Source organism: Mixophyes fleayi, chromosome 3 (assembly GCF_038048845.1).
Source record: "Mixophyes fleayi isolate aMixFle1 chromosome 3, aMixFle1.hap1, whole genome shotgun sequence".
Lineage (NCBI taxonomy): Eukaryota > Metazoa > Chordata > Amphibia > Anura > Limnodynastidae > Mixophyes > Mixophyes fleayi.
The window spans coordinates 90,789,216-90,812,686 of NC_134404.1; the positions used below are offsets into that span (position 1 = coordinate 90,789,216).

At 39.7% G+C, this 23,471-nt stretch overlaps 1 protein-coding gene across 2 annotated transcripts in view; it reads left to right on the top strand.

Moving 5' to 3' along the window:
- Positions 1–11,461: 11,461 nt before the first annotated feature.
- The window catches only part of RNF13 (ring finger protein 13), a 57,074-nt gene continuing 45,064 nt past the window's right edge, over positions 11,462–23,471 (top strand). Inside the window, exon 1 of one of the 2 annotated variants that reach the window (XM_075201957.1) lies at positions 11,462–11,619. The gene's annotated coding sequence lies outside the window, so the exon portion shown is untranslated. The remainder of the gene's footprint in view (positions 11,620–23,471) is intronic. The other variant, XM_075201956.1, reaches the window with a different exon arrangement.

A 23,471-nucleotide genomic window follows, 5' to 3' on the forward strand; every position in this document is an offset into this window, starting at 1 on the left:
TGTAAATTTTGGAAATTTTAAAAGAGAACCGTTCCAGACATTGTTTCCTCTCACCAATATGGGTTGTATATCTGTCCTATAAGTAGATAGTGTGATGACCAAAGCATAACACATCCTCCTGTCTTGGCTATGGGAGGCCCCTACCATCTGCAAGCGCAGGGGAAGGCAGATGTGTGCCTGGGGTCTCCTCTCTATAACAGATTAACTGATTAAATATAAAAAACAAATGTGCCACTTGTAGCATTACATAAGCACTTACATTGGCTCCTCATTTGCAGACCAATATGATTTGTACCCTTATCTGAGCAGGATGCGTATATAATGTGTGCAATATCATCATCATCATCACCATTTATTTATATAGCGCCACTAATTCCGCAGCGCTGTACAGAGAACTCACTCACATCAGTCCCTGCCCCATTGGAGCTTACAGTCTAAATTCCCTAACACACACACAGACAGAGAGAGACTAGGGTAAATTTTGATAGCAGCCAATTAACCTACTAGTATGTTTTTGGAGTGTGGGAGGAAACCGGAGCACCCGGAGGAAACCCACGCAAACACGTGCTGTATGTCATATTTGTTGAGTTCTTCAGAATGGGAATATTTTGGTGAAAGACTATACTGTAAAGGAAAGTACCCACATTTAAAAACCATCTACAAATGTTTAGATATCTTCAGTTTCTAGCCTCTCAGTCGCTGCCATCTTGCTTAACTGTAAAACCAGATCCAAGTGCATAAAAGAAAGGGAGTGACGTCAGCCTTATTGTCCCTTACAACTACCCTGACACTTCTGCAGAACTTGGATTAAACTAACCTTGGAAAAAAAAAGTTCAGATTTTAATTGGTTCACAATGTTACCTCAATAAATATATTTTAATACTGTTGGTAATATTTACAGTTCTCTATAATGGACAAATAACTTTTGTCTCCTCATTAGTATACCTGGATAACATTTTCCATGTCCTGGCTTTAAATCTCTTTTTCATTTACTGTGTACCTCTATTTATTTATTTGTTGATTTATTTACCCAGAAAAAATAGTGTATGTTTGCTTTCAAATCAGCAGTATAATAGTCTCTAAAATTTCTGCTGATAAAAAGTCTATGACTCAAATGTTTCAATACAGTGTTTACAGACATACAGGATAATCAGCTATTTGTACATTAATCATAGTAAAAGCATGCTTATCTCCATAGCTAGGAAACCGTTTCAAACACAGCTACTGACATTTTAATTGTCATTCAATGTATTATGTACTACAAAAACTATATACTTCATAACTTACTCTTATGTTTAGCAAGAAAAAATGTGAGTGCCGTGCGTTAGAACGACCATTGTACTACTTAATCCATTGGTGTGAATGCATTACGATAATTAATGAGAATACAGTTACATAGGCAAACTAAGGGGGGGGGGGTTCTTAGTGCCTGGAAACTCCCCTCCAAGCCTGGGGCACTGTATAATTGAGGTGGCTGGACTCTGCTCCCACTTCACACAGCTCTGCTTGAAAAGGGAGAGCATTGCCCGTGTATATTATGGGGATAGGAAGAGTTGGAATGCAGCCAAGCACTGTCTAAAATTATATTTGCTGGTCATGCCCACTGGCGGTGTGGTGTGGAAACCCCCATCTACAAGTCCTGCATTTGCCCCTGAGTTAACTACTTGGTTACTAAATCTACTGTACTACTGATTATATCAGGGTGCTGAAAATACACCCATTCACAGATTTGAACATTGTATATTGTCTTGCTGTATATAGCCTCAGATCGGAGTCACCACACTTGTTTATCAGCTGTGAGTGACCACGAATGAGAATATAGGGAACTGTTGCATTCATTAAGGCTATTGAACCATTTAGGACATCGGTGCTGATAACACATCTATTGAGAGACATGAATACTGCATATTGTTTTGCTATATATAGCTTCATATTGGAGGCATATCACTTTTCTCTCAGCTGTGCTGTGAGCACAAAGTCAAATGATTTTTGTACCTTCTAAGCCTTAATGGAGTTTCAGATTTTTACCAAGTGTTTTTGTTTTTTTCATCTATATATTGTTGTAAGATCGGATTGGAGTCACAGTCTTCTATAGACAGCTGCACTTCATACACGTCAACCAAGGATCTCACACCAGTCCAGTGCTTTGGTTTAAGTAGCCGCAGCTAGTTTTATTCACCAGCAATAAAATTAAACAAAACATAAACAAAAGACCTAGCTTGTGTCTGGCTTCTAACTAATACACAGGACCACCCTCTCTGAAGTTAAGGATCTAGTGTCCCACACACATATGCACACATACAAAACAACACTTACTGGTCAAAAATTGCAGTATTTCTCAGCAGGCATCCACCTGCTCCCTCAGATTGTAAGACTGAGGAACTGCCTAGCAGCTTTTTAACAACACCTCAACAGGTGCTACTCCTGATTACCATCAAATCTGGTATGTTGGGAAACCCAAAATGGACCTTATAAATGGAGCCCACCCTCTTTCTCCATTCATAACCCCCGGGACCCTTACCAGCTTTTTCTACAGCTGTAGACAGTTTTTCCCAAACACAACAATCTCCCTGGTGTTTTAAAATGTACAATGACAGAAACCTGTGAGATATATCTGCCTTTACTAACTTAATAAGTGCTTATGTCACAATATGTATACTGCTATATATATATATATATATATATATATATATATATATATATATATATCAGATTCTGCTGACCTCAGTATATTTGTTTTACTTACCTGTGGGAACAACGCTTGCTATCTACTCTATCAACATCGTTGTTTATGCTGGCTCGTTTACATCTTTATAGTGAGCTGTGATTCATCGCTGCTGCATTTGGATTTCATTGAGTTGCTCATCTCCAGTACTTCATTGAACTTTGTATTATGTTCCACTCCTCAGTGATATAGTGGTGATTTGCTATTGGCCTTCAGTCTGCATTATTAAATTTCATTATTGGTTCCTATTCTCTGTATATTATTGTTATTATTATTTGCAGTCTACTCAACCTTCAATGAACTTTGTATTATATTTTACAATAAAGTGGTAATCGTTATTATCACCATTTGATGTCCGAATTGGATTTCTTCTGTTATTAAGTCATTCTCCATCTGTCTCACTGGGAACTTCCCTAGAGGGCTGCGACCTGCAAAGTGGAAGTCGCTGAAGCCCAAATTCCCTTGCGGTAGTCTCTGGTGAATACCTTCCGCCTTATTAGACTCCGTGCCTCTAGGGAAATCTAGCTAATACCCATTGAGACATGATCTCACTCATCTATTCGTGAGCTAACCTGACAGCAGTGCAAAGGCCCGCAACCTGCAGGCAATAGTAAAACAGCAAACTAAAGTCCAAAGGAGTAGCATTTAAAATGGGTGGAGTGCAGGCACAGGACAGCAGTATAACCAGGTTTAGCTTGGAAGCTGGAGATGCTGGATACCAAGCATAAAAAGACAACTGCAGGCACAGGATAGCAGGATAACCAGGTTTATCAGAAGAACTGAAGACCAGGTAAATAGGATGACTGCAAGCAGAGGAAACCAGGGTTAGCAGAGAAAATCAAACAGGGGGAAAGGCAGGCTGTTATGACTGCCTATGTTTTGTATCTGTCAGCAGTACCTATATCCACCAGAGGTCCTGCTGTTCTGCTCCTGAACTCTGCAACATGCCTGAATGAGTTAATCTCTTTGTCTGATGCCTAATTAAAACTGCACCTGTCGCACTGCTTCAAATACCTGTCTCAAGCTGTGCTCTGTGCAGTTCATCCGCTTATTCCTGGCTACTGCTGCCCTGTTCCTGTGTTTGCTACATTGCTTGATCTTCGGTTGTGACCATCGGCTTGATTCCTGGACCCTGCTCGTTTGCCTGTTGCCTTGACCTTTGGCTCGACTTCTGGACCTTGCTTATTCGCTTGTGACCTTGATCTCTGCCTGGCTATTTGGATTTTGTTTATATGATCTTTGCTTGATTCCTGGACTCTGTCTGCTTCCCTGGACAGCCTTGTGCCTACTGGACTGGGGTAAACTTATAATACCTGTTCCTGCCATTTTACTATACAGTCTCTTTTGGAACCTGTTCTTATCCGTGGATCTGAGTTATCTATGTTTATGTATTTACCTGAATAAAGACACTTTGCTTTATACTTCCGTTGCTCTTCGTGAATGCACTTGGAATCATAACACAGGCAAGCCAGATTAGAAACCGGGAGACCCACAACAAGGCCAGGGGTTAGACAGGAGCAAGATCAAATGAAGCAGGGGTCTGGGTCACAAGAAATGGCGCAGGACAATGGAACAAGCAGAAGTCAGATACTAGGGAACAACAGGATCAGATCAAAGGAGTTTCTCAATGAGATCAGCAACAGAGACAAATGATGAACTGGCCCAGTTTGCTGGAACAGGCAGTCTTATAAAGGCCAGACACAGGTGATTAGGATCCAAGTCCAATGATGAGAAGTTAACCCCTTGCAGACAGGATCTGGAGTAGATTCCCTAACACAATACTCTGCATTACAACAACCCCACCATCAAATGAGATCTCTAAACTTAAGATGAATCCTCATGGAATTCACCAAAGATAGACGCTTCGAGCACATATCACCTGGGCAATCCTTTAGTAACAGAGACACATCAAAGTGAGTACCAAAAATCCTCCACTCCAACACCCTCCTAGAGAAGATTTTTGCCTCACCCATATCGATCTGCCATTTCCTTGTCGCCTTCAAACCCTGAACCACATAGGCTGGGAGGTATCCATGCTTAACTCTAACATTTTTACGGGACCCCCATCCAAGCATGCATTGAGAAAGGGGTGCACCCAGAATCGAAAGTCAGCTACTACTCACTAAGAGGGAGACTCCAAAAAGAGACTCTCGAGATGAAGCTTAAAGAAGGCAGTACTACAGAACAGCACTGGGTTTACCATTCCCATACCACCTTCACATTCGGTTTGTATGTCACAATCCTCTTAATGAAGTTAATCTTGTCCCACCATAACAACTGAAAGACAAAGAATTGACCATGACCCTTACTTATTCTGGCAACAGACGTAAGTAACTGACGTACAAAAATACTAGGATCAAGTAAGTTTTGATATTCAATCCATTCTCTGTAGGGCAGCTTCCACTTCTCCACTTTAGAGGCAGCGTCTGGGCTTAATCACCGGAAACAAATGGAATGCCTAAGCTTTTAAGCTCTCGACTGGCCTGGGGGAGCGCACCCGTAAGGACAAACTGCCGTCCTTTTTCCCCTAACCAGAGAACTTCACTCTTTTTCTGGCTTTTCTCTGAGCCCGAAGCCTCACAGCCTGTGAATATTCACAGATCAGATTTTCAATGGCCATGTCTGACAAGACGCCCATGACATCATCAGCATAGGCACTACTTTCAATGGAACATCCACAGCCAGCTGCACTCTCCTTACAGTACCATTTTCAATCCTTCTGATAAATCTGCGCAAATACATAGAGGAGGGGGCTCAAGGGACAACCTTGCCTGACTCCATATGACACCTCAAAAGTAGGGCCCATCCAACCATTTACAAGAAGGAAGCTCTCGGTCGCCTGTAAATGGTACATAACCAATCAACCACACTCGTTGGCAAACCATACATCTCAAGAATTGCCTGCAGGTATTCATGACTGACATATGTCAGGATCATTAAGGGTCAAGGTCAGTTTCTTGTTCTTTCAGTTGTTATGGGGGAACAAGTTGAACTTCATCAAGAGGAGTGTGACATACAAACCGAAGGATGAAGATGGTCTGGGAATGCTAAATCTAGTGCTGTTCTTTAGTACTGCTTCTTGAAGTTTCATCTCTGGATTCTCTTTTTGGAGTCTCTCCTCTCGGTGGGTAGATGGCTTTCGAGTCTGGGTGCACCCCTTTCTCAACCATGGTTGGATGGAGTCCCATAAAAAATCTTAAGAGTTGAACATGGAAACCTCCCGGCCTATGTGGTTCAAGGTTTGAGGGTTACAAGGAAATGGCAGATCGAGGTGGGTGACGCAAAAAACTCCTCTAGGAGGGTGTTGGAGAGGAGGATTTTGCGTACTCATTTTGATGTGCCCCTGTTACCAAAGGATTACGCAGGTGATATGTGCTCAATATGTGCTTTGGTGAATTCCAAGCAAATTCCTCCAAAGTTTAGAGATCTCACTTGGTGGCAGGGTTATTGTAATGCAGTGTATTGTGTTAGGGGATGTTTCTTTCATGTATATAGCTATATTTTTTGTGAAGTGACATGGTAGCGTTTTTGTAGAGGGGTTGTTGTAGAATTGGGTGTTATGATAAAGTGAAGTTTTGTTCCTATTGGTCCGTTTTACCCTTTGATGTCTATAGTCAATTTTATTTTTGGACAAAGTGATAATGGTTTTATTTGTAAAAAAGGAATAAGCTTGTACATACATCTAGCGCTAACTCTTGTAACACATCACAATGGATGACACTTCACCAGTTCTAGCAATTTCAGACAAATCTTCTTATCTGATGAAATCTTACACTAGAACTCAAAATGAAACACATAATAGTGTAATATGTTATACATGTTTCTATGATAGTTCCCAAAATGCCACGGATTACTGAGAAAAGCGTCTATTGACACTGTGCAATTCTTAGCAGAAAACACCAAATCAATCTTGTGTTCTTCAAAAACATCTGGTCCCTGCAGGACTTTTGCTTACAATGTTTCCGATGTAAATGAGCCTTTCGTAAAAACAGACTTTCTCTCTTCCTTTTTTCAGTCCAAAAAGCACAGTTCCCTCCACAGTGAATACAAAATGGGGAAAGGAAATCTGGTGCATTATCTTTTAATCATACACATTGCATGAAAGCTTTGACAATTAAAAACAAAACATAAAACATCAAACAATACATAAAAATTGGACTCGCACCAGACTGCTTCGAATCAAAGGCATTACATATGTCCAATTTGAATTCTCCGGTAATCAGGACGGGTCCCAGCTTCCAAAGCGTTTCGACTCTAAGCCGCAAGTCTTTTTCAAGGCTAATATGATTAAAAACTTCCGCGTATGTTATATTCACTTCCCCAATGAAAATGAGGCTTGGATTCAATAGCCTCTATACGTCATATATTCATTTCCCGAATGAAAACGAGGCTTGGACTTAATATCATACTTCCGCTTTTTGTAAATTCCAACAATGCCAAAAAAGTTACATAAATTTAAATGTCATGTTTTGGCTTAAACTGAATGTTTCAATATTATTTATCAAAGTCTATACATTTACCATACAGAACACACTTACATATGTTGATTATATTCGACATATTGACACAATATAATATATACATATTACAAACAAAACAGTGTGAGTATATGGAGCCTCGCAAAATTAAATCGGTCTCCACATCCTCCTTATGTTGTTAATTCTATGTCACAAAATCTCGTTCTGATGCCCATTTCGACATGGGTTGTTGTCCAGAGTTTCTCCGATGTATGAAAAAGACGAAAAAAACAGACATACAGTGCATCCGGAAAGTATTCACAGCGCTTCACTTTTTCCACATTTTGTTATATTACAGCCTTATTCCAAAATGGAATAAATTCCTTTCTTCCCTCAAAATTCTACACACAATACCCCATAATGACAAAGTTTTTTGAGATTTTTGCAAATTTATTGTGTGGTTAAGCAGGATTTCTAGCACATGCAACAGTATGTCAAAACATATTCACATGGCAAAGTTTCTTGTAAACAAGATCAAATGTAAATATCACACCCATTATCTTTAGACACTCCCAAGAATGCACAAACTGACAACTATGGTAAAATACAAACATAATTATTTGTACTAATGTTTTTAAATCCTATCAGTGTAACCAAAAAGTGAAAACATTTATACAATATTAAAAAGGAGTGTCATTTTGTTGTCAGCAATTTACACTGCATCCGGAAAGTATTCAGAGAGATTCACTTTTTCCACATTTTGTTATATTACAGCCTTATTCCAAAATGGAATAAATTCCTTTCTTCCCTCAAAATTCTACACACAATACCCCATAATGACAAAGTTTTTTAAAATTTTTGCAAATTTATTAAAAATAAAAAACTATAAAATCACATGTACATAAGTATTCACAGCCTTTGCCATGAAGCTCAAAATTGAGCTCCGGTGCATCCTGTTTCCACTGATCATCCTTGCAATGTTCCTACAGCTTATTTGGAGTCCTGTGGTAAATTCAGTTGATTGGACATGACTTACAAATGCACACACCTGTCTATATAAGGTCCCACACTTGACAGTGCATGTCAGAGCACAAGCCAAGCATGAAGTCAAAGGAATTGTCTGTAGACCTCCGAGACAGGATTGTCTCGAGGTACAAACCTGGGAAAGGGTACAGAAAAATATCTGCTTCTTTGAAGGTCCCAATGAGCACAGTAGACTCCATCATCCGTAAATGGAAGAAACTCGGAACCACCAGGACTCTTCCTAGAGCTGGCCGGCCATCTAAACTGAGCGATCGGGGAGAAGGGCCCTAGTCAGGGAGGTGACCGATGGTCACTTTGTCAGAGCTACAGCATTCCTCTGTCGAGAGAGGAGAACCTTTCAGAAGGACAGCCATCTCTGCAGCAATCCACCAATCAGGCCTGCATAGTAGAGTGGCCAGACGGAAGCCACTCCTTAGTAATAGCACATGATAGGCTGCCTGAAGTTTGCCAAAAGCACCTGAAGGACTCTCAGACCATAAGAAACAAAATACTTTGGTCTCACGAAACAAAGATTGAACCCTTTGGCGTGAATGCCAGGCGTCATGTTTTGGAGGAAACCAGGCACCGCTCATCACAAGGCCAATACCATTCCTACAGGGAAGCATGGTGGTGGCAGCATCATGCTGTGGGGATGTTTTTCAGCGGCAGGAACTGGGAGACTAGTCAGGATAGAGGGAATGATGAATGCAGCAATGTACAGAGACATCCTGGATGAAAACCTGCTTCAGAGCACTCTTGACCTCAGACTGGGGCGACAGTTCATTTTTCAGCAGGACAACGACCCTAAGCACACAGCCAAGATATCAAAGTAATGGTTTCAGGACAACTCTGTGAATGTCTTTGAGTGGCCCAGCCAGAGCCCAGACTTGAATCTGATTAAACATCTCTGGTGAGATCTGAAAATGGCTGTGCACCAACGCTTCCCATCCAACCTGATGGAGCTTGAGAGGTGCTGCAAAGAGGAATGGGCAAAACTGCCCAAAGATAGGTGTGCCAAGCTTGTGGCATCATATTCAAAAAGACTTGAGGTTGTAATTGCTGCCAAAGATGCACCAAAAAAGTATTGAGCAAAGGCTGTTAATACTTATGTACATGTGATTTCTTTGTTGTTGTTTTTTAATAAATTTGCAAAAATCTCAAAAAAACTTTTTTCACAAAGTCATTATGGGGTATTGTGTGTAGAATTTTGAGGGGGAAAAGGGAATTTATTCCATTTTGGAATAAGGCTGTTACATAACAAAATGTGGAAAAAGTGAAGCGCTGTGAATACTTCCCGGATGCACTGTCTCTTGATTCCGAAAGATCAACAAAGGACTGTGAGATCAAAAAGATTTGATTGGGCATTCATTTCCCAGTTCAGTAGGGACTTTAAGGTTATAGAAAAAGTCTTCACAAGGCATTGGGAGATCTTAAGAAAAGATAATAATATAGGATTATAATTATCAAAGCTTTCATGCAATGTGTATGATTAAAAGATAATGCACTAGATTTCCTTTCCCCATTTTGTATTCACTGTGGAGGGAACTGTGCTTTTTGGAACGAAAAAAGGACGAGAGAAAGTCTGTTTTCACTGAAGGCTCATTTACATCGGAAACATTGTAAGCAAAAGTCCTGCAGGGACAAGATGTTTTTGAAGTAAACAAGATTGATTTGGTGTTTTCTGCTAATTGAACAGTGTCAATAGCTTTTCTCAGTAATCCATGGCATGTTGGGAACTATCAAAGAAACATGTATAACATATTACACTATTATGTGTTTCATTTTGAGTTCTAGTGTAAGATTTCATCAGATAAGAAGATTTGTCTTAAATTCCTAGAACTGGTGAAGTGTCATCCATTGTGATGTGTTACAAGAGTGAGCGCTAGATGTATGGACATGTTTATTCCTTTTTTAGTAGATTGTATTAGAAGAGAGTGGATCTTCTTTTTTGTATGTACTAGGCAGCACATTCTAAGGAACGCCATTTGGATCAGTGTTTTCTTTGTTTTTCAATGGTTTTATTTGTGTTGTAATTTTCAATAAAAACATTAACCCTTGCAAAACTACAGCTACTTATTCAAAATGATCAAAATGCTATCTGTACCCACTTTACCACCTGATTTCATACCCAAAACATTGTTGGGCCAGGCAAAAGAGAAGCGTTTGTATGTAACTGCCCACACTTTGTAGATTCCTACTATCAAATGTGTGGCCCAACAGCATTTAACCCTTGCAAAACTAGTTACTTATTCAAAATGATTAAAAATATGGTGAGTGTGCCAACTTTGCCCCCTGATTTCATGCCCTAATCAATGTTGGGCCAGGCTAAATACTTTTACGATTTGGTGTTAATCTAATGTGAAATCAGTTATCCACCTTGAGTTAGTCCTTTAAAAATAAAGTTTTCTGAATAAGAAGCTGGAGCATGAATAAGAAGCTTACTTTAGCCTCGTCAAAAACATACAGGTTAACATCAAACATCAACATTCAAATGTACAGATATAAATTGCATGTAAAACGGTGTTCAGTGAAAGATCATTTTGCAAAGATCTACAAACAAAAATATCAACCCCAAGTGGCTGTTACCAAGGTTTGCACTGATCCTTTTTTTTTAAACATATGTTCCTAAAACCACATCTAGAACTTCCAGCAGCACCGTAACTAGGGTTGTGCCAAAGAGGCGACCGCCCAGGACGCAACGCTGAAGGGGGCGCAGTTTAGGAATATTTTAGGTTCATTTGGTTAAAATTGAGGGCTATGGGGGCGTCATTTGTCTTTCTTGCCCTAGGCGCTAGAATTCTAAGTTACGGCTCTGACTTCCAGGGTATATAAGCATGTGACTATGAGCCTGATATCATTTTTGGAAAAAAACCAAAACAAAAAAAACCATAGAAATATTTTGAACAAAGTACGGTCTGACAGTGTGAAGCATGAAACTACTATGCCTGAGGCCAACGCAGTCAGTGTATGTACTCTGTAGGTTTATAATTCACCTAGTTAACTAGTAAAGCTGAAGATCCATCTTCTAATTTCCAGACAGAAACACAATACTCTCACCCACTATGCTGTAGAGCTGCACTGTACAGTAGTTACGTGTGTACACTGTACACTGTGTGTGCGCTGCTCATCCCCTCCCCTCCAGCGCTAGATGTTACCCGGTCACATGCACAGCAGGCATCCAATAAACCTCCCTTCCAGCTTAGAGATAGTATGTTGAGTGACGGCTCAGACAGTCAATCCGCGCTTTCAGCTATCGCCTCTCGGCCAATGAGCAGGCTTGGTGCGCTGGTCATCCGCATCTTCGCTTGTTGTAGGCCGAGTGGCGCTGTGTGCGGGGAATGAGCGGCTGTAGCGGTGCTGCCAGGAAGCTGTATGTGTGCGGTGTCACGGGAGCTGCGGGCCTGACGCAAGCAGGTAACCGGCATGTAGACATTGTCCCTCTCCCTACCGTGTCCTGGACTGCCTCTATGCCACTGTGACCCCCAAATGAAGGTGTGACAGTCACGTGACGGCGCAGTACATCTCAGCTGCACTTCTGTGTACATTCTGCTGGTCACATTACCTGTCACTTACTCCCAGCTAGATATGCATTTATGTAATACTTGTTTTGTATGTTGGTTTATTGGCATTTATTGCAACAGGTACCATAGTCGTGAGTTGAGGCACTAAAAAAGAAGTTATTGGTCCAAGAGCTTGCAATCTGGTCACTTGACAACTGAATTGGTTGTTTATCTATTCAGTATCCCCTTTCTTCAGCCTGTGTTTTTGCACTTCTACTTTTACCGTTATAAAACGATTGCCTTTATCACAGAAGTGTAGTTTCTTATTTTTATTTGTTTGTATTTAGAGATGGTTATTGGACAGCAGGTGGCAGAGTGGTTAGCATTGCAACCTTATGGTGCTGAGATCATGGTTTTGATTTTAATCAGGGCGTTTGTATGTGTTGCTTGTGTTTTCTCCCACAGTCCAAAAACATACTGGCATGTTAATTTGCTTCTGACAAAATGGAAGCTAAATTGTGTATTAGGGAATATAGATTGTAAGCTCCTATGGGGCAGGGACCGATGTGAATGGCTACATATGTAGTACTCTGTACAGTGCTTATATGATTGGTGCAATATAAATAAAAGAGAAAGTGAATCAATAAATGGATATTTTAGTAGATTGTTTACAGTTTAAAAACAATTGAATTCTGTTGGCATTTTACTTTTTATATAGTCTTTTTGTGTTTGATTTGTTTGGTTTTAAGATGTAACTGATATTTGCTTGGTAGTTTTGGAATGTGTATAGTTTGGTGTTATGATTTTGGTTTCAAATATTACTCTAGGTGTTTATATCTATGGGTAAGTAATGTGCAGATTCACTTAATGATTAAACAATGGTGAAATGGTATTTGAGTTACCACTTTTTACTGTTAATTCCATGTATACACTCATTTTGAAGCTAATTGTATAAAGGTCTAGAATACAAGGTTTCAGTGTATGGAAGAATGCAGTTTTATTTTTTCTCTCAATTCCCAATCTTTGTAACAACATGTACGTATCTGATTGTCGCTGATATTTTTAAATTGGTTATGAGCTTTTCAAGTCTGGCTGAAATATATTATGACTTAACAAGAAGTGGAAATGTATTAATATTTTACTTTAGCTGAGAGTTAGTATAGTTATGTTCTCATTTGAAACAGTTGATAGTTAAAACAACATAAAATTGAAGTTTGGCTTTGTTTTTGTTATGTATTTCAGTTTATTTGGGTAGAATAAAAGGGTCAGCAATGCAATATGCTGACATTGCAAAGAGAATTTGATTTTGCTGTTAAATATTTATTTTGAACCATGCAGCTGATCCTTATGGTGGTATCTGGTAATATGGTGCAGTGGGATCATTCATTTAATTTTGTTCAAATGTAAAATGTTTAATCATAATTAAGATGTTATAGTTCTGGATGCGACTTTTCTATTATGTATCAAGTTTTGGTTTTTTTTGTCATGTTTTGAACATGGCAGAACATGTTCAGCATACATGGGGCAGTAGTGTGCTCACAAATACTCTTTGGTTAGTAGACCTGTTTACCTTCAGAAAGTGTAATTACTTTAACTATATTTATATTTTTCTTATCAATAAGTTTGTCCATGTTGCTGACTTGGCCTGAGATTACACTGTTAAGTAGCTTTGGGGGTGAGGGCCTAGTAGTGCCAAGTCAGTCTCTTCATGTGCCAGACCACGCATGCTCAATACAGGTATTGTCGGGCCCCCTGCAGTGCACTCTTCTACCCCTGGTTTTAGTATACAGCAACAAGATCTCTTGTCCGGAAAAATGGCTGCATTTAGCAGACCCAGGGCTATGGGGAGGGGCACATTATTAAAATATTTTATGTAGATTGCAGTGCAGTCTTAAAACTGTCCGTATAGAGACTGCTGTTGTTATTGACCTTGCAGGTTTTAGTTTTACTAATGGAATTGTATTGAAGGATTTATGGTCACAATCTTCCAAAGCATTGACTGTTACAAGCTCCCATAAGAGAACCACACATTTGCACTGTTACTAGATAGCTATGATCACGTACCATAAGGCCAAAACCAATTGGTATGTTTCTTGGTCATTGAATTACTATCCCAGACAGTCACAGATCAGAGAAAATTTGTAGTATTTATAAATAAATGAAAGTTCTGTAGCCAGTCCTCTCTCATGTCAGAACCATTGTCTTAAAGAGAGGTTCTGTCTACTGCTTGTCAAACTGTAAAATAAAGTTATTTTTCTCACTGTTTAAACAGGAGTACTAGTGACAGCAGTGTATTTCTAAATACTGTCAGTGCTGTGCGGCGAGGAGAGCCACCGAGCGCTGTCAGTGCTGTGCGGCGAGGAGAGCCACCGAGCGCTGTCAGTGCTGTGCGGCGAGGAGAGCCACCGAGCGCTGTCAGTGCTGTGCGGCGAGGAGAGCCACCGAGCGCTGTCAGTGCTGTGCGGCGAGGAGAGCCACCGAGCGCTGTCAGTGCTGTGCGGCGAGGAGAGCCACCGAGCGCTGTCAGTGCTGTGCGGCGAGGAGAGCCACCGAGCGCTGTCAGTGCTGTGCGGCGAGGAGAGCCACCGAGCGCTGTCAGTGCTGTGCGGCGAGGAGAGCCACCGAGCGCTGTCAGTGCTGTGCGGCGAGGAGAGCCACCGAGCGCTGTCAGTGCTGTGCGGCGAGGAGAGCCACCGAGCGCTGTCAGTGCTGTGCGGCGAGGAGAGCCACCGAGCGCTGTCAGTGCTGTGCGGCGAGGAGAGCCACCGAGCGCTGTCAGTGCTGTGCGGCGAGGAGAGCCACAGAGCGCTGTCAGTGCTGTGCGGCGAGGAGAGCCACAGAGCGCTGTCAGTGCTGTGCGGCGTGGAGAGCCACAGAGCGCTGTCAGTGCTGTGCGGCGGGGAGGGCCACAGAGCGTGAGCGCTGGCAGTGGGGTGTGAATGAATGAAGCAGTCCCAGAGATCCAAAAGTAACCCCTTAATATGGAAGCTCCCCTCTTTCCTCCTCTACTTTTTCCACTTTCCTCCATACACAGTGTAGTCAGATAATAATGTGCATGGGATCATTCATTTAATTTTCTTCAAATGTAAAATGTTTAATCATAATTAAGATGTTATAGTTCTGGATGCGACTTTTCTATTATGTATCAAGTTTGTGTTTTTTTTTGTCATGTTTGGAACATGGCAGAACATGTTCAGCATACATGGGGCAGTAGTGTGCTCACAAATACTCTTTGGTAAGTAGACCTGTTTACCTTCATAAAGTGTAATTACTTTAACTATATTTATTTTTTCTTATCAATAAGTTTGTCCATAAACCAGTCAGTATTTAACTTATGTGCAAAACAGAATATTAATTTGCACCCCTTGCATTGTAACATGGTTTTGTCCAGGAGACTAAAATAAGAAGTTTCTTAAGTTAAGATCCTTAATGAATCGGCCACTGGTTTTTATGCAGCTGTGTATCTCAGATTACCTACAGAAAACACATTTGTATACTCCTCTCCATAGCTTAGAATCTCACATGCAGCTACGCAAAGCCTTTATTCTGGCCAGAGCTCAAAGAGTTTTTAATTTGTGGGTATTACAAACCCAAAACAAAGATTTCAAATGACCAAATGATGAGAGGCACTGGCTAGACTAATGCTGTATGTATTTATCAAGAGGGAAAAACATCTGGCATTCTGAGCTGGAGCCCCCTGGTTTTATGGTCACCAATGTAAAAATACTCTGGGAAATCATGTCTCCTATTGCTAAAACATGGTTACCACCTTTACAAAAAGTATACTCTGACCTGCACAGCAATAGGGACAAATAGAATCTGATGGAAAAAAAACCTAAAGATTGTGGGGAAGCACAGTTGTAAAATTCTGTATTTTATGATAAAGATCTGTGCTGGCAATTTTGGTAAAAGTTCCTGAATACATGTCCTTGAATGGATTTTAGAAATATATGTTTGCAGGATAATTGTAAAGACTTGGGGGGGGGGGGGGGGGGGGGGGGGGGATTTGGCTATTGCCAAAACCATTACAAAAAAATATAATACATTTATGCTTATGTATCCACTGATCCTTGATTTTTATTTACCAGTTTCAAGTAACTGTTCCAAAAATAATAGCTTCCTCCTAAATATATCACTTATTTATATTTTATTAAAAAAGTATATAATCTATATCAAATGTTAGTTTGAATAAAAATCATTTGAGATGAAGTGTTGCTGGAAAAAAATATGTATTATACTCGCAAAACATCAAGTAATATAAATTTCATAATATCCTGGCTGATTAACATGGGCTGTTCCGTTGACCTTTTTGAAACTTTTATCTTCTTTGTTTATTCCTGTTTGTACGAGGAATTTAAGATGGTGCTAAGTGTGCACTTTTGTTCCTCCAGCTATAATATGGTATCTCCATACACTGTAAAACACAGTGAAGGCAGGTGCACGTGTTGGGGTATGTTTTTCCATTTGCTTGTGTGTGTGTGTGTGAAAATGCATGGCTGCAACTGAAGGATTTGTCTATCTTTGAGGCACCTGTAAATAACAGCATCTGAATGAATAAACTGTTGGGGTGTGAGAGGGGCTTCTTTTCTAGATGAAGCAATTTTTGATGGGTGATCCTTTTGTTGGCTCTCACTTTTTTTTTTTTTTTTTTTTACAAAAAGTGACCACTAAAATCCAGAATTTGCTCCATTGTTTTTGAGCCCTGTGATGCCTCTAGACATATGGGGTCTGATTAACAACGAAACGCAGATTGCGTTCTTGACTAAATTCAGATGTAAATTACACGCATGTACACCCGTGTTTCAGTACAAGCGGCTCTCGAAAAAAAAAAAAAATGTTTTCATTTGACTACAGGTATGAGTACGCTCTGGCTCTACGGTATTTTCCGTATGCAGACAGAACACACTGCATGATATGCACAATGCTTATGTGCAATAAAGTCCCATCAGAATGCATGGGTTAAAAAATATTCAATACATGAACAACTCTTACTATACTATAATCATTAATAAAAATGCATTTTAAAAAAAATTATTTAATTTTTTTTACATGGAATGCAGGTTTCAGCATGTTATTAATGTCTACTGTACATAAAAATGCATTTTTACACCTGACTTGTAGCTGGTGCAAGGGTTACAGCTAAAAAAAACACATACCTGAGAGATGCCCAGGGCTTGAATCGGGTAAATGTGTGTGCGCTCAACCTCAGCACGCCCTTATTGTACATTGTGTATGTGCATACACCCCATCCCTCACCCTTTCTGCCCTTTGTATCCTAGGCCGTAGGAAGAGTCATTTGCGTTCATACTTGAATCGCATGCTCTTGCGTTCACTGGCATAAAGTCAGTTTCTGAGCATGCGCAAGAGCAATTTCATGCCAAATACGGCACACAACGGGACTTACGAATGAAGATGAATCGGGCCCATACTCTATATTTTCAGATGCATACCTTAAAGTGTTTGCTTATTAATGAAGAGATTATAGGTTTCTTACTGGGTTCCTGTTAAGTTAGGACCTTTGCAGTTATGGTGTTAGAAAAGAATTAGTCTTTGAAATCTAAAATATACATTCTCTTGTTTCTAGATCATATAACTGTCATACTTTAAGTTCTTAAGTGAAGCACATTTTTGGGGCCCTGTAATCAAAGTAAAGAAACAATAAATGCATTTCGGGATATATTTATGCCGTAGCATAGTTCATTAATAATTTTTATGGGTAAAATCAATAGGTGTGTGTTTTTTTTTTTTTTTCGTTTTTTTTCTTTTTTTTAAAAGCCTATAAATATGTGACCAAAAGAAAACCCAGTCTTTTTCAAAAATAATATCGCATTCATTTGGACGAAGGAATAAAAAGAAAAGTGTTATTGTTAGTCAAACTGACATTACAAAAACCTGAGAATTGGAGTAATCACAAATCCTGTTACTATAACATACACCGACCAGCCACATTAAACCCACTGACAAGGGAAGTGAGTAACATTGATTATCTCCTTACAATGGCACCCAAGGGGTGGGATATATTAGACAGCAAGTGAACAGTCAGTTCTTGAAGTTGATGTGTTGGAAGCAGGAAAAATGGACCAAATTGACAAGGACCAAATTGTGATGTCGACTGGGTCAGCGAATATCCAAAACAGCAGGTCTTGTGGGGAGTGCCTAGTATGCAGTGGTTAGTACCTACCAAAATGTTCCAAGGATGGACAACCGGCAACAGTGTTAAGGGTGCTCAAGGCAGAGTGATGCATGTGCAGAGAGGAGGATAGCCTGTCTGGTCCAATCCCACAGAAGATCTACTGTAGCACAAATGGCTGAAAAAGTTAATGCTGTCTATGATAGAAAAGTGTCAGAACCCACAGTGCACTGCAGCTGGCTGCATATGGGACTTTGTAGCTGCAGATCGGTCAAAGTGCCTATGCTGACCCCTGTCCACTGCTGAAAATGCCTACAGTGGGCACCAGAACTGAAACATGTAGCAAAGGAAGAAAGTGGCCTTATCTGACAAATCACGGTTTCTGTTACATCATGTGGACGGCTGGGTGCGTGTGTCGTTTACCTGGGAAAGAAATGGCACCAGGATGCACTGTGGGCAGAAGGCATGCCGGCAGAGGCAGTGTGATGCTCTGGGTAACGTTCTGCTGGAAAACGTTTGGTCCTGGCATTCATGTGGATGTTACTTTGACATGTACCACCTAACTAAGCATTGTTACAGACCAAGAACACTCCTTCATGTCAGCGGTATTCCCTGACGGCAGTGGCCTCTTTCAGCAGCGTAATGCGTCCTGCCACGCTGACAAAATAGTTCATGAATAGTTTGAGGAACATGACAGAGTTCAAGGTGTTGACTTGGCCTCCAAATTCCCCAGATCTCAATTCGATCGAGCATCTGTGGGATGTGCGGGAAAAACAAGACCGACCCATGGAGGCCCCACCCCGCAGCTTAACGGACTTAAAAGATCTGCTGCAAATGTCTTGGTGCCAGATACCTCAGAACACCTTAAAAGGTCTTGTGGAGTCTATGGGCTAGATTTACTAAGCTGCGGGTTTGAAAAAGTGGGCATGTTGCCTATAGCAACCAATCGGATTCTAGCTTTCATTTATTTAGACCTTTCTACAAAATGACAGCTACAATCTGATTGGTTGCTATAGGCAACATCCCCACTTTTTCAAACTCGCAGCTTAGTAAATCTAGCCCCATGCCTTGATGGGTCAGAACTGTTTTGGGGCCACGAACGGGGACCTACACAATATTAGACAGTTGGTTTTAATGTTTTGGCTGACCTGTGTGTGTTTAAAAAAATGTTATACATATTAGTATGTGTGTATTATTACTGCTGTTATAACACAAGGGGCCTATTTAGTAAAATGGCAGAATTGGAAGACATGCTGTCTCCCATAGCAACCAGTCAGATACTAGCTTACACAATCTTCCTTTATAAACAGTGGTAAAACTGATAGAAGGTTTGTATGGGGTACAGGATATCATTGATCTTTTTACCATGTTATAAATAAGCCAGTACAGTCTCTATTGTACCTTTTTGCACACAGCTGTAAGTGGAACTAGCTGTAATATCTGGTCACTACAGTGTGCATGGTGAATGTTAGTTTATAATTAATTGTCTTGCATCTCTGATGGTCTTAGATTGGGTACTCTCTGGAATTTGATTTCCAATTAAAAATGTAAATTAATGCACCAGTGTTTGACATACAATTGTTAACTACTCTTACTTGCATCAAATAGAGCACGAAGCGATTGGAAAACTGCAATACTACTGATCGGAACGCAAGTAATAATGCAAGTGGGCATTTTTACATTGGGAACAATGGATTACATTGTCAGACCTGCTTATGTGTGTTGTGCTAGTGTTAAGTACGTGGGTTTAAGGCAGTAGACATGATGTCTTACAAAATACTTTGGGAAGACCGTAAAACCTCATGAGGAATTGTCATGCTTCTGAAGTTTCCATTATGAACAAATACACAAATGCTGTGTCAGTAAGAATTGTGAAATATGAGTCTTGACAAAAAATAAAAGCATAGAGGCTTGAGGACAAATGTTAAACAATATTGTTGGTCAACTTCTAAAATGTGTTCACCCTTAACTAACTACATTTAAGGAAGTTGCCTTTTTATGGTTCTTTTTTTTTTGTTGTATGTTATTAACAATGTTAGACAAAAGTAGTGTAAGTTGGGGAATGATAGGCACTTTATGCTTAGGGTATCTGTGAAAGTAAAAATGTGTTTAAGGTCATTTAGTTGTTTGAGTATATACTGCACAGTGCATTAATAATGTGTATGTATATATAGATTACCACTAAGCCGGAATACTGGGACCCTGTGCTGTAGCTTGGTTAGTATGTAGAGCTCTGCAGAATTAGTGGCGCTATATAAATAGCTGATGGTGGGCGGTAATGGCAAATTATATTTTGCGCTGATGGAAGGAAATGGTTACGCAATAAATACATTTCCAAATAAAACTGCTTTATTTAAAATATTTTGATAACTTTAGAGAAGGAGTTAAAAATGGTAATATACAGTGCATCTGAAAAGTGTTCACAGGTGTACCAAGCTTGTGGCATCATTTTCAAAGAGACTTGAGACTGTAATTGCTGACAAAGGTGCATGAACAAAGTATTGAGCAAAGTCTGTGAATACTTTATGCACATGTGATTTCTTAGTTTTTTATTTTTAATAAATTTGCAAAATTCTCAAACGTTCTCCAAGTTGTCATTATGGGGTATTGTGTGTAGAATTTTGAGGGGAAAAAATGATTTTATTCCATTTTGGAATAAGGCTGTAACATAACAAAATGTGGAAAAAGTGAAGCTCTGTGAATACTTTCCGGATGCACTGTAAATTGCTGACAACAAAATGACACTCCTTTTTAATATTGTATAAATATGTTTTCACTTTTTGGTTACACTGATAGGATTTAAAAACATTAGTACAAATTATGTTTGTATTTTACCATAGTTGTCAGTTTGTGCATTCTTGGGAGTGTCTAAAGATAATGGGTGTGATATTTACATTTGATCTTGTTTACAAGAAACTTTGCCATGTGAATATGTTTTGACATACTGTTGCATGTGCTAGAAATCCTGCTTAACCACACAAAAAAGTATATTGCTATGACTGCAAGGCTTCTTTTCATTTTTAGAATTCAGCAGAGGTCACTTGCAAAGAGGACAATGAATCTGCTTTCGTCTTGTTGTGCTCTTAGTATTTGTTGGAGCATCTAGCTTGTTCCCAAATCCAGCCTTTATCGTGTTTTAGCAAAAAATGTTTATTTTAGAAACAGATGGTTGAAACTAGTATTGCACTCCCCTTCTTTTTTTTTTTTTTTATATTATTTTATTTATTTAGTGCCGTTTTTCTGGAGTTTAGGTTGCCCTTTGAAGGATTGATGGGAGCTCCGCTGGATTTGTGCAGATAACCAAAAACGCCGCTATGTGACGCCAGACATTTTACAGATCCATAGACACATACCGGTCTACATTAATTCTACATTCATTCTAACCTCTTAAATTTGTTTAATTGTGCTTGTACATGGGTATGCATTTTCTAATTGTATGCTGTGACTTAACTTGCTTTGCCACCTTGTTACCAGCTTATGGGGTTTTACTAATGTCAGTAACTTGCCATTAATGACACCAACTGGTGTCACTTAGCCAAATAAGCCACTTACCGACTAAAAGTGTCGAGCACAGTGACACCCACCGTCCAGTCTCCTTTACCACCACCTGGAACTGTACATTCTCCTAGGTGGTGTGCTTAACTCCTGCAACCTCTTTGCAAGTTACTCTGGTTGGAACTTCTTGACCGCTTACTTTGGATCAGAAATGCTAGGTATAGTTTGGCATAGTACAATGTTGGGCTCAATACAGACATCTAGGTGATGGATTACAGTGTTAGCTGGTATGTATAGATCATAGGAACACAACAGCACTTCTGCCTCACAGCACTGAGTTCAATTTGGCTGCTATCAAATTGACCTTAGTCTCTGTCTGTGTGTATGTTAGGGAATTTAGACTGTAAGCCCCAATGGGGCAGGGACTGATGTGAGTTCTCTGTACAGCGCTGCGTAATTAGTGGCACTATATAAATAAATGGTAATAATAATAAAAAAAATAATAGACACAAACTAGGATCTTTAGTAGTGTCTTTTTCTAAAAAATATCTCTTAAAAAAGCTGTTACACACACTTGATGTTGGTGAAAAGGTTATACACATAGGCTTTTGGCCTGTCCTTTTACAGTTTTCACACAACATGCAAGCAGGGGATTAACCAGTCCAACTGGTTCTCTAATCTGTCTGCGCAGATAATTTGGCTCATGCATTTACCTTTTAACATTGGTATCAGCGATGGAGTTGTGTGTTCAAACACTGTCAGGGTGATGAGGAGCTCAGTCTTGAAGACGCTGCATGAATAATCTGCCTATTCTCATTTTTTTTATTATACTGCAATATTTGCGACCTCTAGACGGTAGCCATGTCTCAATATTAGAACATAGACTTGTCACTAGACCACGACCCCAAGCTGCTACATTATGAGAGGATAATCATACATAGACAATGCTGGCAGGAGGGTTCTAGGAGAAGAAAAGTGGATAATTTAACAATTAATGGCAGCCTACGAAAGGGTGATCTTTGCAAACAGATTAAGTAACACTATCTTACAGGTTAAATGACTGTATTGACACATTTCTGAATATTTCCATCGAACCGATTGGGATGAAACCAATGGGAGGTGGTTCAGTTAGATTCTGGCCAGATTTTAGAGAGGTTAGCGTCCCAGTTGGACATCCCATTGTTGTACGCTGGGCAAAACTTTGACCGGGGAAGCCTGTTCTGGGCCTTACACTGAATGGATTTGGATGACCTTTAATATAAAAACAAAAAACACTGGTCAACCACCTCATGGGTGTGTTGGAAGAGCTGCTAAGCTGCCAATTATTTTTAAACGGTTGACAGTTACATTCAACTCATTGATAACTTAATAACTTGAAGATTTAAACCCGGGCAACGCCGGGTACTTCAGCCAGTATAATAACATATATATGTATCATTTTCTCAGATACGAAAAATTAATATATAACATTATTGTAATATTTTAGTAGCAGAATTGTTTATATGTTGGACTGAATTTTTACGTAAATCTCAATTTGAGACTGATTATCTTATTAATTTTATTTTTGGTTTTGTATAAAGCAGAGGTAGGTTATATGTCTGCTGACAAAAATGGACCCTAGTGTGTGTCTGTGTAGTATAGAATTCAGACAGTAAGCTGTAGTGGGACAGGGACAGATATGAATGATTAAATATTGTTATATATTATACACAGCTGTGTAACATTGTGACACTGTATAAATAAACAATAATAAAATAACAAATAAAGCCACCATATTATGCAGCGCTGTACAGAGAATACTTAACTACTCACATCACACATACACATACACTATGGTCTGTTTTTGTCAGTGGGCAACCTGCCTTACAGAAATATTTCTGACTGTGGGAGGAATCCCATGCGAACTTTGGGGAGTACATAAGAAGATGGTAATTGTGGTATCGTCCATTCGTATGCATTGGGCTTTCTGATTTAATTTACATTGTGGCATGCTTTTATAGATCACATTGTCATTCAACCCATTCCATGTTATATAGACCATAGTTCCGATCATGTGATTTATTCTAATTGGATATTTGTATCTGTTTTTTGCTTAAGTATTTGATTTGGTGTTGGCCTTTGTGTTCATTTCATCTGAATTA